Source organism: Pollicipes pollicipes, unplaced genomic scaffold (genome assembly GCF_011947565.3).
Source record: "Pollicipes pollicipes isolate AB1234 unplaced genomic scaffold, Ppol_2.1 Scaffold_4002;HRSCAF=4701_pilon_pilon_pilon, whole genome shotgun sequence".
Lineage (NCBI taxonomy): Eukaryota > Metazoa > Arthropoda > Thecostraca > Pollicipedomorpha > Pollicipedidae > Pollicipes > Pollicipes pollicipes.
In genome coordinates this window covers 42,196,760-42,218,374 of record NW_023596420.1, presented here as the reverse complement: position 1 = coordinate 42,218,374, position 21,615 = coordinate 42,196,760, and the positions used below count along the sequence as shown (strand labels likewise).

At 53.2% G+C, this 21,615-nt stretch overlaps 1 protein-coding gene and 1 long non-coding RNA gene across 3 annotated transcripts in view; both read left to right on the top strand.

The window, feature by feature from the left end:
* cn (Kynurenine 3-monooxygenase cn) overlaps nt 1–21,615 on the top strand; it is a 122,721-nt gene that overhangs the window by 70,267 nt on the left and 30,839 nt on the right. The gene's annotated exons all lie outside the window — the stretch shown is intronic.
* LOC119093992 (uncharacterized) lies at nt 1,757–2,673 on the top strand. The gene is made up of 2 exons (XR_005093730.1): nt 1,757–1,874; nt 2,232–2,673. It is a non-coding gene; the product is annotated as an uncharacterized LOC119093992 (long non-coding RNA).

Sequence of the window (21,615 nt, the reverse complement as noted above, 5' to 3'; positions counted from 1 at the left end):
TTCGCCTGCGTCACGTTACCCCGCGTGTTCTCGAGACCGCGCGGCTGGGGCTGGCCGTCCGGCATTGTCGTGGAGTGGGCCGGGTACCGCCGCCGCGCGTGACACGCCCGCCGCGCGGCCGACAGGTGGCGTCCTCGGCGTCGGCGCCGCGTCTGGTGGCGGCGGGCGCCGCTCCGACGGCGGCGGCGGCAGCGGCGGCGGCGTCGCCGGCCGGCGGTCAGCAGCTGAAGCACATCACGATCCCGGTGTCGCAGCTGAGCCGGCTGCTGCAGCAGCAGGGCGCGCCCGGCCCGGCCGGCGGCGCGCTCACGCTCGCCCAGATCGGCGGCAAGCAGGTGCTGATCGCCGCGCGCCCGGCCGCCAAGCCCGCCCAGCAGCAGCCGCAGGTCAGTCGGCGCACCGCCGGGGAGCGGCGCCTCGCCGGCGAGTGCGATCAGCTGGGCTGAGCTCGGCGCGTGGGAGTGGTGGCGGCGGACGGCTGGACGGTGCCGGCGATCTCTCGCCGCGGCTGTTCAGGCCTCTGCTGACTGTGCGGCGGCCGGCCGTCGCTGGCGGATAGTCGCCCGGTGACGCCGTCGAGCGGCTCCTTTGGGGGCGGGCGGGCGGCGACGCCCGGCCGGGGCGTGTGACCGGCGTGCGCGGTGCGGCGGCCCCGGCTGGCCCCCGGCCGGCTGCCTCCGCCAGGTGGTGTGCCCCGCCGTCGCGTGACCGGCGCCGCTCGGCCGCAGGTGTTGATCCAGAGCAGCCACCCGGGCCCGGCCGTGCACACGCCCAGCCGGCTGACGGCGGCGGCGGCGACGCTCTCCTCGGCCGCTGGCCACCTGCAGCTCACGGTGAGCACGCGGGACGCGCGCGCGCCGAGGGAGGACCCGCGCCCGCGCCCAGGGCCGCGGACGGGGCCCCTGACGGACCGCGCTCCACGGACCCATCCCACGGGCCCACGGGCTCACCCTGTCCTGGCTGCGTGGCGCAGGGTGGGCTGGTCCTGCTTACGAGGCTGGCTCTGTTCTGTCCGTTTGTGTACGGGGTGTGGAGACGTTTGGTACAGCTGTGGGAGTTGTGCTACGGTTATTAAAAATACTGCGTGAAGCCCAGCTAATCTCATCACAAAGTCCCTACTAGTACGCCTTCGTCAGCTTACTGATGTGCTGTCTTCAAGGCTAACAAAGTCGAAGTAAGTGACGGATTGAGGCCAGCGTAGCTTTTAACCAATTTTTACTTGTAATCAAGCATGGTCAGGTCAGCTCTGCTCAGATCCGCAAGAACTTATTTTTTGTATTGTGGCGGCGCTGGCAGACCTTCAGCGAAGGTCTGGTACTCTTAAGGCGATACGGCGCGTGGCGAGAATGCGGCATGCGACGCTCACCATGAGCTTGGCTGGCGCAGTCTTCTCGGCTTAGCCGGGGTCGGCGCCGGCCGCGGTGGTCCCATTGCCGCTGCTGTGATTTTGTGTGAGGCGTGGCGTCTCAACCGCCGCTCCGAGTTTGTGTGATGCCAGTCGCCGGCGCTACAGACATGTGTATGACATCGAATGAGCGAAGAATCTTCGTGCTCAACCCGCAGCCCGTGTCTAAAATCTGACCTTTGACCCTCACTTGACCTCTGTGTGACTCGTACTAAGGCGCACGGACGTACGTGCGGTGATCCGTAACTCGACAGCCGCCGCCGTCGGGCCGTGCGTCGCGACCTGCGTGACGTGTGTGACCTGACCCGCAGTCTGGCGGGGGTGGCGGCCGTCCGCCCGGTGACCGCCGGCCGGACGGTGGTGCTCAGCTCCGCCGCCCACCAGCCCGTGCTGCTGCCCGGCCTCAAGGGCCTGCAGGGCTACAAGCTGGTCCAGCTGCCGCACCCGGCCGGCCCGCTGCCGGCCCGAGGTGAGAGGCGAGCGGCCGCCGGACGGCGAGCGCAGTACTGGCGGTGTGCGGTAGTACCTAGTAATGCAGTAGTAACAGAAGTGTGCAGAAGTGGATGATGGAGCCCGGCCGCCGGCCGGCCTCGCCGGGCCGGCGCGGTGCGGCAGGAGTGGCGTGATCTCCGACTGCCAGACTCGTGCATTGTCTGCGAGGTGGCCGTCAGAGCACGCTTGATGACCCGCCTGGCGAAGATAGGCTCGTTTTGCCGCTCTTGTGGGAGAGGTGTGCGGAACGCTGTTCTGGGCATGTTCGGCCCCACGCCGCTGGCGCCCGACTCCAGAAAGCGCCAGACTGAGCACGGCGGCGCCTCCGCTGCAGGTCACGCCGTGCACCAGAAGCCGGTCGACGTGTCTTCGGCCGTGGTGGCGGCGTCGCTGCCCTCGCCCGCCGCCTCCGTGGCGTTATCGTTACCATCAGCATCGCCTTCATCATCATCATCCGGGCCGCATGGGCACCCCTCGTAGCCGCGGCTGCGACGGCGCGTTGTTGTGGCGTTATCAGCCGTGGAGGCGGGCTAGGCCGCTCTGGCGCCCCGCCACGCGCGGGGAGTGTTCGTCACCCTGTTCGACTCTGTTATATTCGTTTACCATTGATCCATCGGCCGAAGTTACGCTGTCGTATTTGTACCTGTGTTTACGCCCTGCAAGGGAATCTGAGGTTGGGACTCATCAGTTGCCTGGAGCGAGTCCGCTCCCACGGTGCTCCGTTAGTGTATTGTGCGTGCAAATATACAGTCGTATGAATTGAGCTGCAGCATGACGGTTGTGTTTTCTAGGTGCGCACTGTCCGCGGGACAAGAAGGCGTTATTAGGGCTGATGGCCTGTTTTTTTTCATTTGCACGTGCCGACGTTGTCGAACAAGTCACGGAGTAAGCCGAGACGACAAGCATACGGCATCTGGAAGGCCTTGGCCTAAGCTCTCACACGCCTGGATACGACAAATTCCGACTGTTAGCACTATGACTGTATTCAGGGTCGCACATATTCTAACAGGAGACCGCAGCAGCAACCTGCAGCTGATACTGTGGGTAAACACGCGATGACCTCGCTCGGGAGGGCGCGCCGAATCGTCCTTCGGGGAGGAACAGCCCCAGCGAGTCGTGGGACAGGCGGACGCGGTGACGGCCGGCGGCACACGCGTCAGTGGCGACGTTTGCGGGAGAGAGACCGGTGACCCGCGTCCCGGGCGGCTGAAACTGTTTCTCGGACGGCGTTGCACGGAGTCGAGGGCTTCAGAGCGCGTCAGCGGGCGGTGCGGACAGCCGTGGAGGGATGTGGGCATTAGGCCGGTCCTGCGTCGTCCTAGCGCAGATATGCCGCCCCTTTTCCACTTAGGGCCAATCGTCTCCCCACAACGCGAAGTCCGCACGCGCGGTGGTGTGGGGCCAGGATCGCAGGCCCGTCTGTACGTCCTTGCTGGTGCGGTACAAAGTCACGCCCTGGCTGAACACATGGCTGAACAAGTGCTCCGTAGTGGGGTGTCTACTGCAGCTGCTCGCACGCGAGGTCAATCCGTGCGAGCAGGCCCGAGCCAGCTGTCCGGACGGCGCCGAGATCCCGACGGTGCAGCGGGCGTCTGCGTGCTTCGAGTGGGGTATTCGATGAATGGCCTTTTCATAAAGGCGTCACACTATTGAGGGCGAAAAAAACTGGGACAGAATGCATGAACGGATCACCGGTCATCTCACACAAGGTCACAGGCGGCTCCGCCCCGCGGCACCGGAGTTGCTGTTTCGGGGATACGTCACGGACAGGCCCGGCAAATACCTCATGTTCCGCCGCCACCGCACATCCGTCGGCGGGCATCAGATACGTGAGGTCACCTGCCAGCAGCCCCACATCTTTTCATGAGAGTCCTGTCCGCCAGTTTCCCCACCGGAAACGTCGTCCCTCCCCTGGACGCGTTGTTCGTGCTCCGCCCGTCTTCCAGCGTTCGGAGTCTGCGCATGCGCCGCTCACAGGCCGAGCCCGGCCAGCGCCTGCCGCGCCTGCGCGTGCACGGTGTCGGCAGCAGTGCGCCACAGATCGCCACGCTGGAGCAGGTACGCCGCGCCGCCGGCCAGCGCCGCCACCAGCGCCATCACGGTGCTCCGAACGATCTGTCGGCAAGGCGGGGGGGGGGGGGGGGTCAGGGGACCGGAGTGGGCGAGAGGCCCTTCGGTTAAGAAATACAGTTGGATTTACTACGCAGTGGTGATTAATTCTGTTGCCACGTGGGTGAGGGGAATGGGATCAGCGTGAGATCGAATTTCCTAACAAAACGGCATTTCCCTCGTAACATGCGGCGTCTGAGCGTCGCGCTGGTTGTACCGAACTGGCTCATCTTTCATAACATAATGAGCAGATTGCCGTCTTATTGCGAAACGATTGAACCACAAGGTCATTTGGGTGATTTACTCGGAACAGAATTGTGAATGAAACAGCACGTGGCCACTAGAAGACTTTTGCCTTTTATCTACGCTAAGACTATAGTCCCGCAGCCCTTGCAGGTCTAACTGATTTCTTCCCTGACGTACATCTCTCTGCTTACGTACACTAACAGCATGCTGTCCCAACACTCACGTCTGGGCGCATTTCCACCGCTGGCCAACGATAGAAAACAACACCCTTCCCACCCGCCACCAGCAGCATCTCTGCTGCGGTACTGGCGCTCGCCGCCGGTACTCGGAAGAGCCCCAGATTTCCGCCGCAGACCGACCACCCCGCTTGGTGGTCCGTCCGCAGTCGCACCCACATGCCAGCTGCCTGTGTATGCGTCACGCTGCACGGAGAATAGCGCTGTTTCATTGGGTATCCCCCGCCTGCAAGAACCGGGGGCATACACGGGTGTCGAGTTGTATTCTTTTGGGTGGGTCATTGCCCCCCCGCCCCCCAATGTCCAATTGCCCCCCCCCCCCCCCAACGGTGGTTTTGGCCCATAACCGTGTGGACCCTAAGTGCAGGCCAAAAATGGGAGCTCAAAATTATATCGATTTGAAACGAGGTTTCTACTAATCGTTTCACGGGTAAAAAAGAAAATAAAGTGTAAACTAAGATGTCATGTTCAGTTGAGTGCAGATGTCTAAGCCATTTACACTCAAAACGCCTCACGTTTGTACTATGTTTACTTGAGTATCTCTGCTCTTCCTGCATGCTGAATGTTTCTTTTATTAGAAGATTCATATGTCCCACTGATTCTGGCTAAGCATTGTGCTGTTCTCTGAGTGTTTTGGCATTGTGCAGCGGTGTTTCGGCCTCTACGGACTGCAGCAAGTTGCCTTGTTTTGCTACGATCTCTTATCGGAAAGTGAAACATGACAGTAAAATATTAGCGCCCAAGAAATGTTACCAACTTATTAGCCGTCTACGTTCGAAGGAACCCTTGAAATGCACCGGCCTTCACTATGTAAACACTTAAAGGAACAGTTACACTTAAAACCTGACAATCGACACCAGCCGGCTAAACGAATAGCGGCAATCGTCCAACAGTGACCACCAAAACAACACTAGCCGTGTCGAACATGCCAAACGTGAGTGCTGCGCTGTAACCAGCACCCGTCCTTGCAGCTACCAGCCGAATATTTACAAGGCAGCCTGTAATAGTCGCACACATCACCTTGCACTCCTTTCTCCTAGTCACTTAGTTTAACAGCGTCTGAAGCAACAAAACATCGACCCTATGTAAATTACCGAAACATGGTTTCGACGATAGATGCCAAACAAAATGACTACGATGCCCGACGACAACATCTTACGCCGAGACAGAGTGGGAAAACATATCAAGCAGGGGGAAAGCTATTTTAAGTGAATTACGGGCCGGGCTTCCCCCGCTCAGCCCCTCGCCCACCTCAAATCCTAGTTGGCGAAACACGCCGCTGAGGTGAAGGCTTAACGACCGTATCACGCGATGGACTCGCCACCAGGTAACTCTAACGTCAGGTCTGGGACTGAGAGGCATTTCCCAGCAGAGACCAGGCCGGCGCCCGCCATTTACATTGGTCTGGGCCCCTGAGTCAACGAGGGCCCCCTTTGTCGGTCAGCGCACCACGCCGCCTCACAAGGGTGCTGTATTTGCAAGGAATCCAGATTCTAACTGGGCAGTGTATGAGGGCCCTGCTGACAAGCCCGAAAAGCCTCTCGAGACCGACGATCAAATGTTTGATTGGAGGGGACGGAGGCCTTTCTGCAAGTCACATCAAAGCGGAGTGTTCCACAGCTGTGCGAGGTTTTGAACTGAAATGGCCATCTTGAGGAGCATTCGGTGCAGTTCACAGCCCTGCCCTTCTTAGGGCCTTAACCCCTCTAGTTTCTGAGCTACACGCCCGCAAAGATGCACAGATCTTTTAAGGAAGAATATCTCAAGGTTACCCAGGTATCCATTACGCCACAGTAACGTCGTTAAAATTCTGACATTCTATTACCCATGAGGCGACCAAGGCCAATAAAAATATAATTGTCGAGTCGTTCACGCATGGGGTTCGCGAGCACGACTTCCAAATGTAACAGTCTCAATAATTTTTGAGGCCGTTGGATCTGGATATTACGTCTCAACCAATGCTGTGCAAGGTACAGTGACATAATCAAACAATGACGCATTGAAGAGCGGTGCGTCTCTATTTGGGGCAGACATCACCGACGCCAAACAGTCGGCTCTGTGTCGGCCTGAGCCCTAGGAATCCATTTCCCAAGCAGGGACAAGGCCGGGGCCCGCGATTAGCATTGGTCGGGTGTTTGAGACCTTTGAAGCAATGAGCGTCTATGAGTCGTTCAGGGGCCCACAGTGCCGAACAGAGGTTTCTGTGCCGGTAAGGGGCCCTGAGTCGGCCAGATAAACGTTTGCTGAATAGGAACACGAACGGGACCCCGAATGCCAGAGGGTCTATTGCGTTGGTCGAGACCCTCTGGCAATGAAGGGAGATGCTATAACTCATAATGAGCGTACCCAATAAGCCAATGGAAAGGCCCTGGCCAGTCAGAGTCCCAGTACCAAACGAGGCCCTCAACGCCATTTAAACCGAGGGCTGTCGATCTGGAGTCCCTGTGCCAATTATTTGACCACCTGAAACAGTGAAAAGCTGTCTTTTAGCTAAATCAGAACTCTTGCAACCAATTCGGGGCCCGATGCCCACGTGAGCGGGCCTCCGGCGTCAGACAGACGACCGATGTATGATTGGTCCCTCCGGGGACTTTGGTATCGGGCAGGGGACGCCGCCCCTGTACTGCCGGGATCACAGCCGGCAGGCACCCCGCGTTGTAATGGACTGGCCCCTAAGTCCCTGACCGGAAATAGAATGTGTCACCCATTGTTCAAATCCATTAGGCCCCTTGCTCGGAAAAGGTACGGGGTTACCGTAGAGCCCAATGGGGCGGAAGAAAATAAGGTACAAAATGAAAAAAGGCCAACACGGAAGAATAGGTCGATTCTTGTTCAGAACCAGCTTGCGAAGCAAATTACATACACATTTGGAGTCTGCGCGCTCACCGATGACCGGGGATGCAGTGCCCACCAAACCAAGTGGCGTTGGCTGCTGCAGTTAACACCGGGCGGCGGACGCCTGATGCACAGGAACAGCCGTTGTGAAATAATACTCTCGAATGCTTGTCCAAAATCGTTTAGAACCGTTCAAAAATAACGTTAGGCTTTCTCACATTTAAACCTCAAAATTTGGATATTGTCCTCTCAACAGCGACAGAAGCACGAAAAAAGGGATTTTATCTAAACTTGTTTAGTTCCACCATAATCCGTCCCCTTCGCTTAATTCGTTCCCGTTGCAAATCGAAAAAAATGCGCGGATGAAACATGCTACTGGACCATACTCTAAACGCACAAAATGACATCCTAAGTAGTTTCAAGGTACTTCTTTCAAGACGTTATTGCAAGTCGTCTGCCCGTTGGCCGCCATCTTGTGTCAGCCGCGATCCAACGTCGCGCAGATTTGTGGAGACTGCAACGCCGGACGTCGGGTTTTCATCCAAGATTTGCGAGCGCGCAATGTCAAAACTGATATGTAATTTGTATGCTCTTAATTCTCAAGAAAGGTTAAACATTCCAAGACGAACGTGGTTTGGTCATGTCAATATAAACTTACGATCCAATTTCAATCTTCAAGTTACGTTCACTATCACCTACACTCACTGAACTCTACAGCCCAGAAAACATTCGGCGCAGCCCCTGAATGCTATTGGCTTAGAAAATGTCCATTGAATCATTGGATAATGAAAAACGCCGTCAGTTTATTCTACGTAATTATCATACACATGGCTCCTTCGATTCAGCAACTTGAAAATACAAGCAAAATTGTATCTTTCGGCTGAAGGCTGAACTTTTACGCTGAAACATAGGACCGTGGCCCGAGCACAAAGCCCTCTGAGCGAAGGAAAACAACCTAAGAACAATGTAATGAATTAATGCCCTTGATCCATCAAGAGTACCGGGCAGGTTAAAAGAAAGGCCCGCGATAGGACTGAGGGGTCCCCCGCAAATGAGATCCAGAGGAAAGAGGCCCAGATCATGTAGAAGGCTCCTTAGCATTGCATGGCTCCGCGATGCCTGACCTTATATGAATCACAGCAACAGCACGAGGTCCTCAAAGCAAGTGGAAGGAACCCAACACCAATGCTACGGGCCCTTTAGTAACTGAGTGTACCCTGGCGTATGGGGCCCCGTAAAAAGCGTGTAGAGCCTTTCGGGCGAATGGCGAGAATCCGTGGAGGAAAACCTGATCGATCAAGAGTGCCCAGGCATGTAAGTAAATAGTGTCCCAACAGAAGCGTGGGGCCCTACGAGAAAATGCAAGGTCAAGGGCAACGTCGAGGGCTCCTTGGCGATCAGATTGGCCTGACAATTGGACACATATAAGGCCCGGGTAAAAGTGCAAGGCCTCTGGACAGCGTAATGGGACCCAAAATTTGCCCCAATCAACACCTCATCAATTGGCGAAGAATTACCTTTATCTGCTCATTGGCTCTTTACCTTCGCTTGCAAATGTTCCTCGTCATATGCGGGCCCAGAGACGTCTGATTCCGTTCTGGCTGTGTTAAATAACTGTCAGTTTGGCCGGTCATGGGTCCCTTCGGAGCCTATGTGTCCCCCGGGTCACAAGGGGGGCTGTCCCTATGCCTCCTCCCTTCTGTATTCGCCACCAGTCCGAGCAGCGGAGTTGAAAAAGCTACCGATTTACTGGATATGATCGGTGACAAAGAAAGAAGCTTCTGCGACCTATTTCGTGGCAAGCTCGCGAAAATGGCAACAAGTTACAAATACCATCTCAGTTAGACGACACCCACAGCTTACACTTGGTCGGTGTTTGCCAACGTTTGCAGCGTGAGCATGTGTAGAGCACGTGAGGAAACATCGACGTTTTGCTGTATGAGCAAGTTGAGTCACAAAATGACGCCAAACAATAGCTTCAATCAGGATAGCTTTTAGGAGTTCAGGATAGAGTTTTAGTTGTTTTCCTGAAAAACACTGTAACAATACTATATCTGGGCGGACGTCACAGATCAGTGGTGACACAGTGCTCTTTCAATGACCCTAAGATCAGTGTTTTTCAGATATTTTCAGCCATGACTCACATCACATCCTAGGCAGTATAAAATGTCAAAAATAACTGGGCTTATTACTAGTCGTAAGAATCGTGGCTGGCCCCAAGACGGTGCCAGGCGTTACACTGACGCTGCAGGACGTCAACAACTGCAATTTCAATGGCAAGACAGATAAAGCAATAGTGGATATCGGTGGATATCATCAAGTATTCCACATCCGTCAAACCATGACAGCAAAAGATGATCAACCTGGCACCCTGACGGTCCAAGGTGCACAACACTTGAACCCGCTGCAGACCCCCAAAAGTCTGAAGGCGGCCCGGAGCTTTTAACAGTAAGCCGGCTTGTCCATGTAGACGTGGTTGTTGTAATCAAAGGCGACAGTCAAGTTCGGGGGCGGGACCGCGGGCTTGTGATCAGGGTCGACAGTAAAGTTCAGGGGCGGGACAGTGGTTCTTGTGATCACGAGCGACAGTAAATGTCAGGGGCGAATGGAAAGCCACTCGTCGGCAGTCTTAAGCTCACATGCATGCCAGGGAAAAGATCAGACACTTATCCAGAAAACATGATCGGGTGACACGGCAAACATGGCGTGTGCGGTATCGCACCAGCCTGCTGGAGCGACTCCTCGTGACCCCGTGAAATCGCCTCAGTGCAGCTCAGAAGGATATCAGAGATATCAGAGCGGTAAAGGTGTGGCGCTCTGAGGTGGTGTTGACAGGATCCACACTTTTGTCCTCAAAGAAACATGTTCTGTAAGAGTCACGATCTGGCAAATGTGAGATTACTGATGATCGCGATTGCTTTTCATCTTGTTTTGCCCCGGCAAGACATTGCTAACTTTTGTACGATAGTTTCACACGGCCTTTTTGTTCCAACTTTCTGCCGTTTCGTTACGGACCTGATATTCTTGTATTGTTAAACCGAGAACTTGCTGCACAATCGGGAGACCTCACTCAGCGTTTCTAGAACATGTTCTCGCAGGGAGAACAGATATGTTCGAACGACTACGGTCACGTGACCTGGGATCACACGATAAATATACCGTCCTTCACATTTGTGGTATGAGGACTGCTTCCTCAGTTGTCACGTTATGTACCGATTGTAATGCGTTGTGATGGGGGCGGCCACGACTGTTATTTTGAATTTGGTTCGAACCTTTGATTGCATGCATCTCTAGGGTGAGCACCAGCGGCAGAGTGGGGCAGCGCGGACTTCACCATCCGATCGTCAAATTCCGGGTCGGCGGCCAAACTTTGTAACGGATTGTAAATGCTAGAGGCCTCAACTTTGGGTATTGTGGAAAACTATGAAATTTTACGTCAGACATTGCACTTATAGCCATAGGCCATAGCTGTGATATAAAACGACATACTTATTCTGAACGTAAGGTAACGCAGTTGGCAACATCAAACAGAGTGCATAACTGATAGCAAAGCGGTGCGAGGGATTTGTATGAATGGATTAAACCCTGTAAGAGCTCTTTCTCCAGCACTGGTAATGCCCCAGTATGTCGTGAGATAGTGTACGGGGTTTATTGCTTGTCATTTATGGTTGTGATACGGTCGCTGATTAACGGTTCTCGCCTTTCTCCGTACCTGCGACGTCTCGGGTCTGGACCGAACCGATGTGCTCACTGGCCGCAACACGCGCTCGGGTAGGGGTCAATTTGAGCCCCCGAAGGTTTTTCCAGAATGGTTTTCGAACGGCGCGCCGTAGCCATGCCAAATATTGTCTAGCTACAGTCAGTTGAATTGCGGAAAGCCACTGGTTGACCAGGGCGCCCCGACACGCTAGTAGGAAGGGTCCAGCAACAACGCATGGCCAAATGCAAATAAATCAAATGCAATATGGAAGGCTCCTTGACGATCGGAATGACCTTGCAGTGGTCATATAGGTCATATAGGTATAGATCATATGGTGAAGAATTATTTTTGTCTTACTCGCGGGTCCTTCACTTTCGCTTGCGACTGCTCTTGGTCGCCTAGAAGCCCAAAGACGCCAAATCTTGGTGCGTTTTGTGTTAAAAATCTGCATCTGTTCGATCAGCTTTGGGCCCCTTTGTGACCCAAGGTGAGCCATGACCCGTGCCCGCTCTAAATCCGCCACTATATACATATATATATATATATATATATATATATATATATATATATGCATTTAGTGGTGGATTATATAATGTGGCGTCATTTTATAGTGGCAGATGATATAATGTATAGTCAGGACATAAAAGAACCGACTCCGCGAAGTTTTTTATATCTACGCCCTTATGGAGACGACTTCCACGTCTCTGGCTCCCACAGTCATTTTGATAAATCGACATCCATGGAGCGATGTGCCGTGCAGATGGAGAGCTGTAGACCCCCCCCCCCCCCCCCCCCCCCCGGCGGCGGCTCTTTGGCCAGCAGTTCAACACCCCCTTAACCGCGCAGTCAGTCTAGAGTGCTCAGTGCAGTCAGTGTCTAAGTGCAGATGCGAAGCGGGATAAACACACAGCGAGACCCAGTCTTGGGGTTCAGGCTCTATGGTCGCTCGACCTCAGCGATGAAAAACAGCCGCGGCGAAGACCGTATGTGGAAAATAAACACGCATATCCAGAGGCGTGGGTGCCTTGTAGTGCTTGGAGCGACGAGGGCAACCGCTCGGTATCTATCGCCGTGATTGTCTCACGATCAAGTGATGAAGCAATGGGTCGTTCATTTGAGCAACGCAATGCCAGGCTGGAATGTGTTCTATGTTTCAATGAGCCAAATTTCAAATGCAATGAGAAGTATATCATTAAGGTCTCCCTTAAAGACTGCTTCTATCGAGTTGTCCGGAGAAGATCCTTAATGAACATAACCATCAGAGTAGCTTCAGGTGGGAGCTGCGTGAATATCGCAAAATGCCGTCATTTGGGCACCACTAAATATGCACAAACCAGGTAGAAGCGATCGCAACGATGCATGCTCATGGGCAACGTTACGATCAGCTGGGTCGGTGAACTTACACTTTCGTGCAATGCTGAGAGCTGAAACAGGAATGGCTCCACTTCCAACAGCGCAAGTCTGAAATGCGCCGTTTTTACCCTTAGCCCTAACAAGCTCACTTATCACATAAAGGGGAAGAACTGACACGCAGACGATAGTTTGCGTTCCTACACACATCGTACAAAGCTGACCTCGGCTCCAGCGTATATATATATATATATATATATATATATATATATATATATATATATATATAATATACGGCGCTTGCGGGCATTTTCGTCGGTGACAAGGCCACGGCTAGACTGAAAGGCGCATACGGGCTGGCGTCAGGGTGCTCTTAATTGCTGTGATACTCCAGCAGGTACCCGCTACTTTCCCAGGGCCGTACCGCCCCTCACAGGCTAGTGTTAGTCGGAGTGACTTATCATTTGCCGCCGTTTTACTGCTTAATTAACGTTGCAGTGTTATACCATAATGGTAACTGGACAGACAATTACAACCGGCAAGTTTCCCGCACAATGATCTCGTCACCGTGAGTCAGAAATATCATCCGTGAGATAAGATGTCCCCCGGTCCCAATTAGTCCGTGCCACTGCAGCCTGCGAACTTCCGCCTGAAGAAATAGCAGGCAAAAACTCCAGCGACAATAACTCCAGCGGCCATCTGGCAGCACAGGGAGACCCGGCGGGCACTAAGCTGCACGCAGGCGCCCGGGACACCGCTGACAGGTGATCAGTGACAGGTGATCAGTTCTGGTGATGTCGCTCCGGGGAGCGGGTGACACCCAGTCGGCGCTGTCCGGGCGGATGCCGAGTGACACCCAGTCACGCGGTGGCAGCCACTCACGACGTAGTGATACAGTCATCTCGCCAGGCAGCCTTCTCTCAACTGGCTAGCGGAGGCCAAAGAGGCGGCGACTCGTCAACCAATTATTACGGGGTCCACAAAAGTGCTATAGTCGTCCATAAAGCCGACATCAACCAAACTTGCTTAATCTTGCTCAACCAAACTTGTCAACCAGCTTGAAATTTTTTTCTCCAACGTGATTGAATGACAGAACGATCACGGTAAAGTACTTTTTAATACTAAAGACTTTAGACTAAAAGACAATTCTTTAGAACGATCACGATTCAAGACACAGCATAACCCTCTACACAAGACACACTCGGCCACAATGCACCAGTCTCTCCACAGCCCGCACTGAAATAAGGCCGATCTAATCTCTCCTGCGGCCCGCGCCCCGTATTAACACGGTGCGTCACAATGGCCACAGCAAAAAGTGCCATCCAGGCCGATTTGTCTCCGCTAAACCCGGAGGGAGAGCAGTGTCAGCGTAAGATTACACATATCCATGAATGGGAGGCTGAGAGTGCAGAGATTCTTAAATTGAGAGTCGGAAATTGCCCTAAACCGCGTCATTTTCCACAAAAACCTGGAATTTTGAGAGTGGTTTAGCACGTCGACCTCCACCCACCTTGTCCTGGCGCCTCTTGTGCTCGATGGCCCTGTGGTAGCGCACGCGACTGAAGGACACCATGCCGTAAAGCGGCATCCAGCTGTTGGGGAAGAAGGCGTGCAGCAGGTTGTCCAGCATCTTCCTCAGCAGAAACGTCCGCGAGTTGACGAGGTCACGCATCTGCGGCACACACGTGCGCACGGACACGTCACGACATGGGCTGTGTGCACTCGTTGGCCCCCATATATATATATATATATATATATATATATATATATATATATATATATATATATCATCGAGCATTTGACACCAATGCCATCACCTCGTGAAGTCACTGGTCCGATCTCCACGACACAGGCATGCCGACGTCCACAGCCTCCTTTTTGCCCGGTTTCCACGACGAACATACGTCGGCATCCACGCCTCCAGCACCGTAGGACTCACGATGGCGCGCTTGGGTAATTGGTAACTGCAGTTTGTAGCCAACAGCTCGCGAAGATCCAACTGAGTGCAAAGACGGCGCCTGAGTTGGAGCCTGCTTGTCACGGCCTGACATAGAACAGATCTCCAGGCAACAGTAGTCTTCCTGCAGGCCACTTGCTACTATGCAAACATTCGTAATTATGCTGTTGGCATGAGACCATGTGGGTTCCAACGGCTGATGGTTCGGGCAGGGTATTCTGGGTTCGCTCTTGTTGCGTGGCAGCACTGACGTAATAAGAAAGCTACAGAAAGTTGGGGAAGCGCGTCCCAAACCTGCCCCATCCATGGCATCGCACGCGCAAGTATCCATCGCGAGTGTATGCTAATTAAATGTAATGTATGCTTCTTCAGATGGGGGGGAGGGGGGCATTTTCACACGCGTACAAGGAGGGCGTATTGGACGCATCAAAACGCTTAGTTTCCTGAGCAAGGTATGCATAATGGGGCCGCCGAGATCTGCGTGGCAATCCGTTTTCACTCCGGCTTAACTATCAGCGTTGGCGCCATGAATATGTCCCCAAGCATGTTATAAATGCGGGCTCGATTGCTATGGGCTCGAAGGCTCATGCATATACAAACGTGATACAAGTATGCGTACCGTGGGCGGTTATGTGTGCCGCCGTATCTTTTAAAGCGTGGCCTTAAACACCACACGGCTGATTCTGAAAACAAACATTCCGCAGCACAGCACCCTCACTTCAGACACCCGGACTTCTACGCACTGTTGACGCTGCTGCGGCGCCGGCGCGCTCCGGGCTTGGGGACGAGACGTGCGCCTTGTTCCGAACCAGCGTGCTGTAGTGGACACCGCAAGCATTCTACTCGCGCTCCGGGCTTGGGGACGAGACATGCGCCTTGTTCCGAACCAGCGCGCTGTAGTGGACACCGCAAGCATTCTACTCGCGCTCCGGGCTTGGGGACGAGACATGCGCCTTGTTCCGAACCAGCGCGCTGTAGTGGACACCGCAAGCATTCTACTCGCGCTCCGGGCTTGCGGATGAGGCGTGCGCCTTGTTCCGAGCCAGCGTGCTGTAATGGACAGCGCAAGCATTCTACTCGCGCGTCGCCGGCGTGCCAACCGTCTGCCGTTTGGACGTGGGCAAGACCAGCCTGTGGTCGATCTGTCCTGGAAAGCCTGGTAACGGCCACCCTACTTTTGAATTTTCCCCGATTCATATCTCGGCAGCTATGATCCCATGACCAAACCGAGTACCCGAATAGTTTCTTATGCCTCTCTGTCTGCAGTGAAGTCCTGTATTCTGATGAGATAAAATACCAAAGTTCGTTGTCGATAACGGGGTCCTTAGTGTCTGCCTCGGTCATTCCGATTTTGCGTTTTTATTCTGAGATCTCGAAAAGACGGATAAACCCGCCCCCCGTGGGGTCACGTCAAGAGGTTGGGAGGGTAAATGGTTGAGTCCTAAGCTGCTTAAATTATTTTTGAACGGTTCCTGTTCGGTCCATCCAAATCCAACGTCCAAATTCAGTTCAATCCAAAACCCAATTCAAGGTTAGTTACCTGCGCACGCTTGGCCGGCTGAAGGCGACGCGCTCGGGTTGAGGGGTCACAAACTAGCATACAAATCATCAACTAATGTTTGTGTGTGGATTTCCCGCCTTCAGTCAGAATCGATTAGTGAGAAAAACTACGCAACACGGTGTTGAACATGCACGCTCGCGAGATTAGAAAAGACACCCGGTGCTGCAATCTCCATAGGTCGCGCAGGGTCGGCCTTGTGGCTAACACCGGGCGGCGGGCAATGGACGAACAAAAATAATGGCGGGCATAAATCAGCACTTTCGAATATTTTAGGACGTCAATTACTACACGATAGTACTTTTCCACACTGATAATCGCGCTAGAAAGCTTTAAATTACAAGAGTTTTTAGACACTTTTAATATGCACCAAATGAGTGAATGAAATCATTGTTTTCATGCGAGGTCATCGACATTTAAAAGCTAAATCGCGTTTATTAAGCTCAGAATAGGCTTATTGTACGAAACGAAACCCTATGGGCTGTTTCTGCATTCCCTTTCTTTGTTGATGCTGTGTTCACCCCACATGTGCGCGTGTCTTGGATCTCTTACTAAGCCAAGCGCGTTCTTGTATACTTTCCACTTCCGTACAATGCTTACTCGCATTCGCAGTCTTAGTTACGATGCTATCATTAAGTTATTTGATTCCCAGTCACATTTTCGTTATAACTAGTAGCACTATCCAAATACATGTGTTACAAAACGTGGTTTTGTTCGAAGCTTGCGATCCGCGCGTAATGCTGGTTGAAAGCTGACTGCTCTCCGTTGATGCCACGATTTGCACAGACATAACCCAAACAAGAATGGTCATATTTTTATTTTAGTCATAATGCTATATGTTTTATATAATACGTTAGTTATAATATTGCATATTTATATTACAACTAATTAAATTAACGTATTCATTTTTATTGACCTTGAACTGAACATGGCCATTGAGGAGGCATAATTCTTCTAACGTTTCATGGCGTCGTGCATCTCTAGGTAACTTAAAATTAGGCGGCACAAAATATTCTACACAAGGTTGGGTGCGCTTAGCTAAGAAACCAAAGAACTTGAAGTCTTAAGAAGGGCATAGATGTAAAATGCAGGGAGTTATCTCGAAAATGTCTTGTGTTGTCATTGTCAACAGACGTGCTGTAAGGTACCAACATTGATAATTTTATGGTCTGTTAATTTTGGCCTGTTGATGCAATTCTGGCGGTCTTAACCAAAGCGTGAAGTTGTACAGAAACGTTTGGTGCTGATACTTGATGTGCTTGCTATTTTGTGTGAGGTTATCCTAAGTTGTAAGTTAACCCAGCATTGACCGGGGTGGTGTCAAGTCTATCCCCTGTCCAATATTCGCGATAATTCAAAAACGTCTTGAGATACCGCTACGATTTTTTTAGTACTTATAAACTAATTAGGTCTACGTCTTGTGCTAATCCACAATCGGCAGGTCCAACCCGCCCAAAACAACGCGAATATCGACCCAACCCCTTATTCATCAGCGAGGCCATCCATTTGACCGTACCCTTAGACGCTTGAAGAACAGGTAACAGCTCTTGCTCACGTGTATGATATCCATAATGGCGGCTAAGCTCTCCCACTTCGCGTTCAGATGTTTCAAATAACATACATAAATCGAGATATATATATACATATATAAATGTTGTTGATCTTCATATATATATATATATATATATATATATATATATATATGTATAAATAGATCAAGGTTTCAGCTCTCATTTGCAGGGAACAAGACCTTGACTCCAGGCCTGGTGCGGCGCGCGTAACATTGGATACCTTTCTACGTGTCATCCCTGATCAGGGCGCAGTGATTTCACACCACGAGATACGCTTCTTAATTAATGCATTGTGACGGCGGTTAGATATTCTAAAGTAATGTTTTAAAATAAGACCAAGACCTGCGTCTTTGAAGCACACTTCATCTTAAGTTTGTCGTGCAATCTGAGGCGGCACACCGCGGCGCTAGCGATCGCGATTTGAATTTTTGAATTCTGCCCGGCCGTTCTTGAGATCGGCGTGGTGGGGGGGGGGGGGGGGTGAAAATCTGCCCCTCCGGTCGATGGTGTGCCGCTGGGGAGCCCGGTCAATGCCAGGTTTGCCTTATAATTATGTCCGTATGCTTTTTAGATGTTAGCGGACACCGGGCCGTGTTTTATATCATATGTCTTCGCACGTTATTCACATTACTGCTACGCGCAGGACGTGAACTTGGTCTGTTAACATCCATTGACAAGTTAATGATAAAAATCTTCAGGACTGCCAAGCAGTTACATCCGACCAGGTTTTTTCCGCAAATCATCCAAAAAAGAGGCACCAGGCTGATGAACTATCTCGTTCACTTCGGTCATCAGCCTTGTAGACCAAGGCGGCAAGACTGACCGTCTGACTGGCTGCGATTTCATAATGCTAAAAGGTTTAGTATATCTTTGCTAAACCTTTGATCGCACCATACTGGGGACGGCATAATTTTTGTAGGGCCCTGGTTGTTTGCCCATTTTCTACAATCGACCAAAGCAACGACATCGGTCCTGATCATTATTTCAACGGCCGCATGTGAAACTCTAGCCTTGAACTATTCATGGAAACTGGTAATTCATGGAGGGCTGTCGTCATTGAACATTAATATATGCCTGCTCGGTACAAACACGCATGCCTGAAGCAGTTCCACCCGCCGTCGCAGTCGTGACCGCCCTAGAGCGCCTGCATAATGGCCTTGCCTGCTCATATCCTCCGGCTATTTAGTGCCGGGTACGGACGTAACCACGAGACCTCACCGGTGGCCGGAAGGGTCGGAATGGCAGAGGCGATGCCGAGACATGGCCAGCCTGCCCCGCCACCGGCTGTCAGACACAGTTTTATATCGATATTGCAGACGTCCGAAAGATTCAGTCATTGAATGATACACTTAACCCTCGTTCTCACTGATGCGCTTTCATTGCATGTTGAATTATAGTTCGACTCGTGGTCTAACACACGCTGGAAGCCAAAATGTACCGGTCCCTTGTCATGACCATTTTAACTGCAGCTCCCTGAACATATCCTTGATCTCTTAACGAGCTGCCATTCACAGCGCCGTAACCATTATAACTTTTTTACCTCTGCGAAGAAAGCAGGGACAGACGCTTCCTACCCATGGCGAAAAAGGACGTGAGGCTCCCGTATCCTCCTGTCACAACCAAAACCACACCATTCCACATTTAAACTAAGCGTAAGCCAGAGCGCTAACTTGTGCGCATCTGGCTTTTCGATTGCCCAATTGTGGCTACACTGCGGCCTCTTGAACGCTTTTGATTATAAGCAGATTGGCTGTAACCATAGCAGTGGACACTGCCCCTGTCCGTCGCTCGTTTGACGTCACCACCACCCTTACCCCGCTGACCACCACCCGGCGTACCTCTGTCGGTCGCTCGTTTGACGTTACCAATAGCCCGTACCCCATTGATCACCGCCCGGCGTACCTCCATCCGTCGCTCGTTTGACGTCACCACTACCCCGTACCCCCATTGATCACCGCCCGGCGTACCTCCATCCGTCGCTCGTTTGACGTCACCACTACCCCGTACCCCCATTGATCACCGCCCGGCGTACCTCCATTCGTCGCTCGTTTGACGTCACCACTACCCCGTACCCCGCTGACCGCCGCGCGGCGTACCTCCACATAGTTGTACATAGCCAGGTCGCAGATGGCCTCTGCGTCCGGGTTCCTGAGCTCGGTGTACTCTGGCAGCACGCGGTCCAGGTCCATGTGGTGTTTCGTCATGAGCTCGTCCAGCAGCAGACAGTCCTCGAAGCCCTGGAACGCCCCAGGCACTGTGAACGCTGACCCGGGCCGGGCGGAGGCTGGGAGTCTTGGACGAAGCAAAACACAGGGTCCGGGCCGGGGGTGGCTGGCGGTCTTGGACGAAAGCAAAACACGCGGAGCAGGACCTGGCGTGGACGGCCAAGTCTAACCGGGTCGGACGGGACCGAACGATGTCCAGTGCGGCAGCACGGGATGGTGTCCGACGGAACGGCAGAGGGTCTAAAAAACGGGGTAGCACGAGCGCCGTTTGTCCGGATAGGTCGCTGTGATTTCTGGGAGCTCCGGATAGATCACTGTAATTTCGGGGAGCGTTACAATTGAACGGGAGAAAGCAGGGGATTTGTAACGGGCTGGACCGAGCGGGTTGACGTTATCAGAAGAGAGACCGAGCGACTCAGCGGGTGACGAACGGAGTGGGGCCGGCGTGCAGGGGGCCAGCTGGACCTGGCACTACGACAACGGTAGCCCCCTCTTCATATCGGCTTGGCCCCGCGCGTCGTCAGATCCCCGCATTCTTGCCTAGCTGTTGTATATAGTGCGGTAATTTTGCGCGTGCGACTTCCTCTTGCTTTTGACGAGACTGCCCGGCAGAGTTTGACTACGGTTCTCAGAGAAAAAAAAACATGAACACTTGCGGAAAATGTAAAATTTTGAACTGGGTGTCACCTGTGTACGGCGTAAATATGATCATACACAGGCGTACGAGTTAGACTCCCTGATGCAATCCCTGCAACCTGTTCGAACTTCACTCAGTCGCCTTCATCAAAATAGCAATGCTGGAGAACCATAGGCCCACTTCTTTTCGAGTCCAGGCGTAATCCGAGCCCCGGTTTTGAAACGCTCGTCAGACAACGAAGTCTTCACCGCCTTCTAATGCTAGTCCACACTCAAGACCTGTAGTCTGCGTGCATCCATACCATGGGAGCGTTTTCAGTTGCCAAAACAATACACGGCACGATACGATTACAACGTTGCTCGAGATCAGTACACTTGCGAGTTAATCTATTTCAAAAAACCCATGCCGCCTACCTGAGATCTCCTCCCTGTGTCCACGACGGCAGTTCGTGGCACTTTCGCATACATGGCCACCACACAGCCATTGCGCCGCGCACCATCAGCTATGCGCCGCGCACCATCAGCCCATTGCGCGCGCCGGGCGCTGAGGGGCTGCTCAGATCACACGGCGTTACTGCTGACGGGCGGTCGCGAATCGCGGCTGATGCGCGCCCCTGCTACGAGGCGGCCGTGGCGGCACTCACCGCGTTCATACCCTGTCCGTAGAACGGCACCATGGCATGGGCCGCGTCGCCCATGATCACTCACCGCGTTCATACCCTGTCCGTAGAACGGCACCATGGCATGGGCCGCGTCGCCCATGATCAGCCCCTTGCTGGAGTGGTACGGCGAGCACTGAAAAACAAACACGCCGCTTCGGGAGGCTGGCAGGGGCACCGCCCGCCGGCGCAGCGCGCCGCATCACGATGTCAGCAGCAGCGCAGACAGCTGGGTGGATCGGAAGCCGAGACGTGTGCAGACGCTCGCCGCGTGACGTCACTGGAGGGAGGGTTTACCGCGAACACTACCCGGAAAGTCTGGTCGTGCTACCCAGAGGCGCCCCTAGGAACAAACGAGACCGGAAGTCACAGGGTTTCACTTAGCACAAGACCGTAGCGCAGTGGCGCGATGCCAGTCCCCGGCCTTCTGACAGGGCGATTTGAGGCTGACTGCGTGTTCCGATTTTACCCTATGCTTCATGTTGTAAATCATGGTCCTGATGCCCACGCCAATCAATGCGTAATAAAATAAAATATTGACGTTCTTCCAATGACCGGGCGAGTACAGACAACGTATTGACTGACCGAACGTGATTATCTCCCATTCTTGACGCCGGTCCCAGCCACAGAGCACCT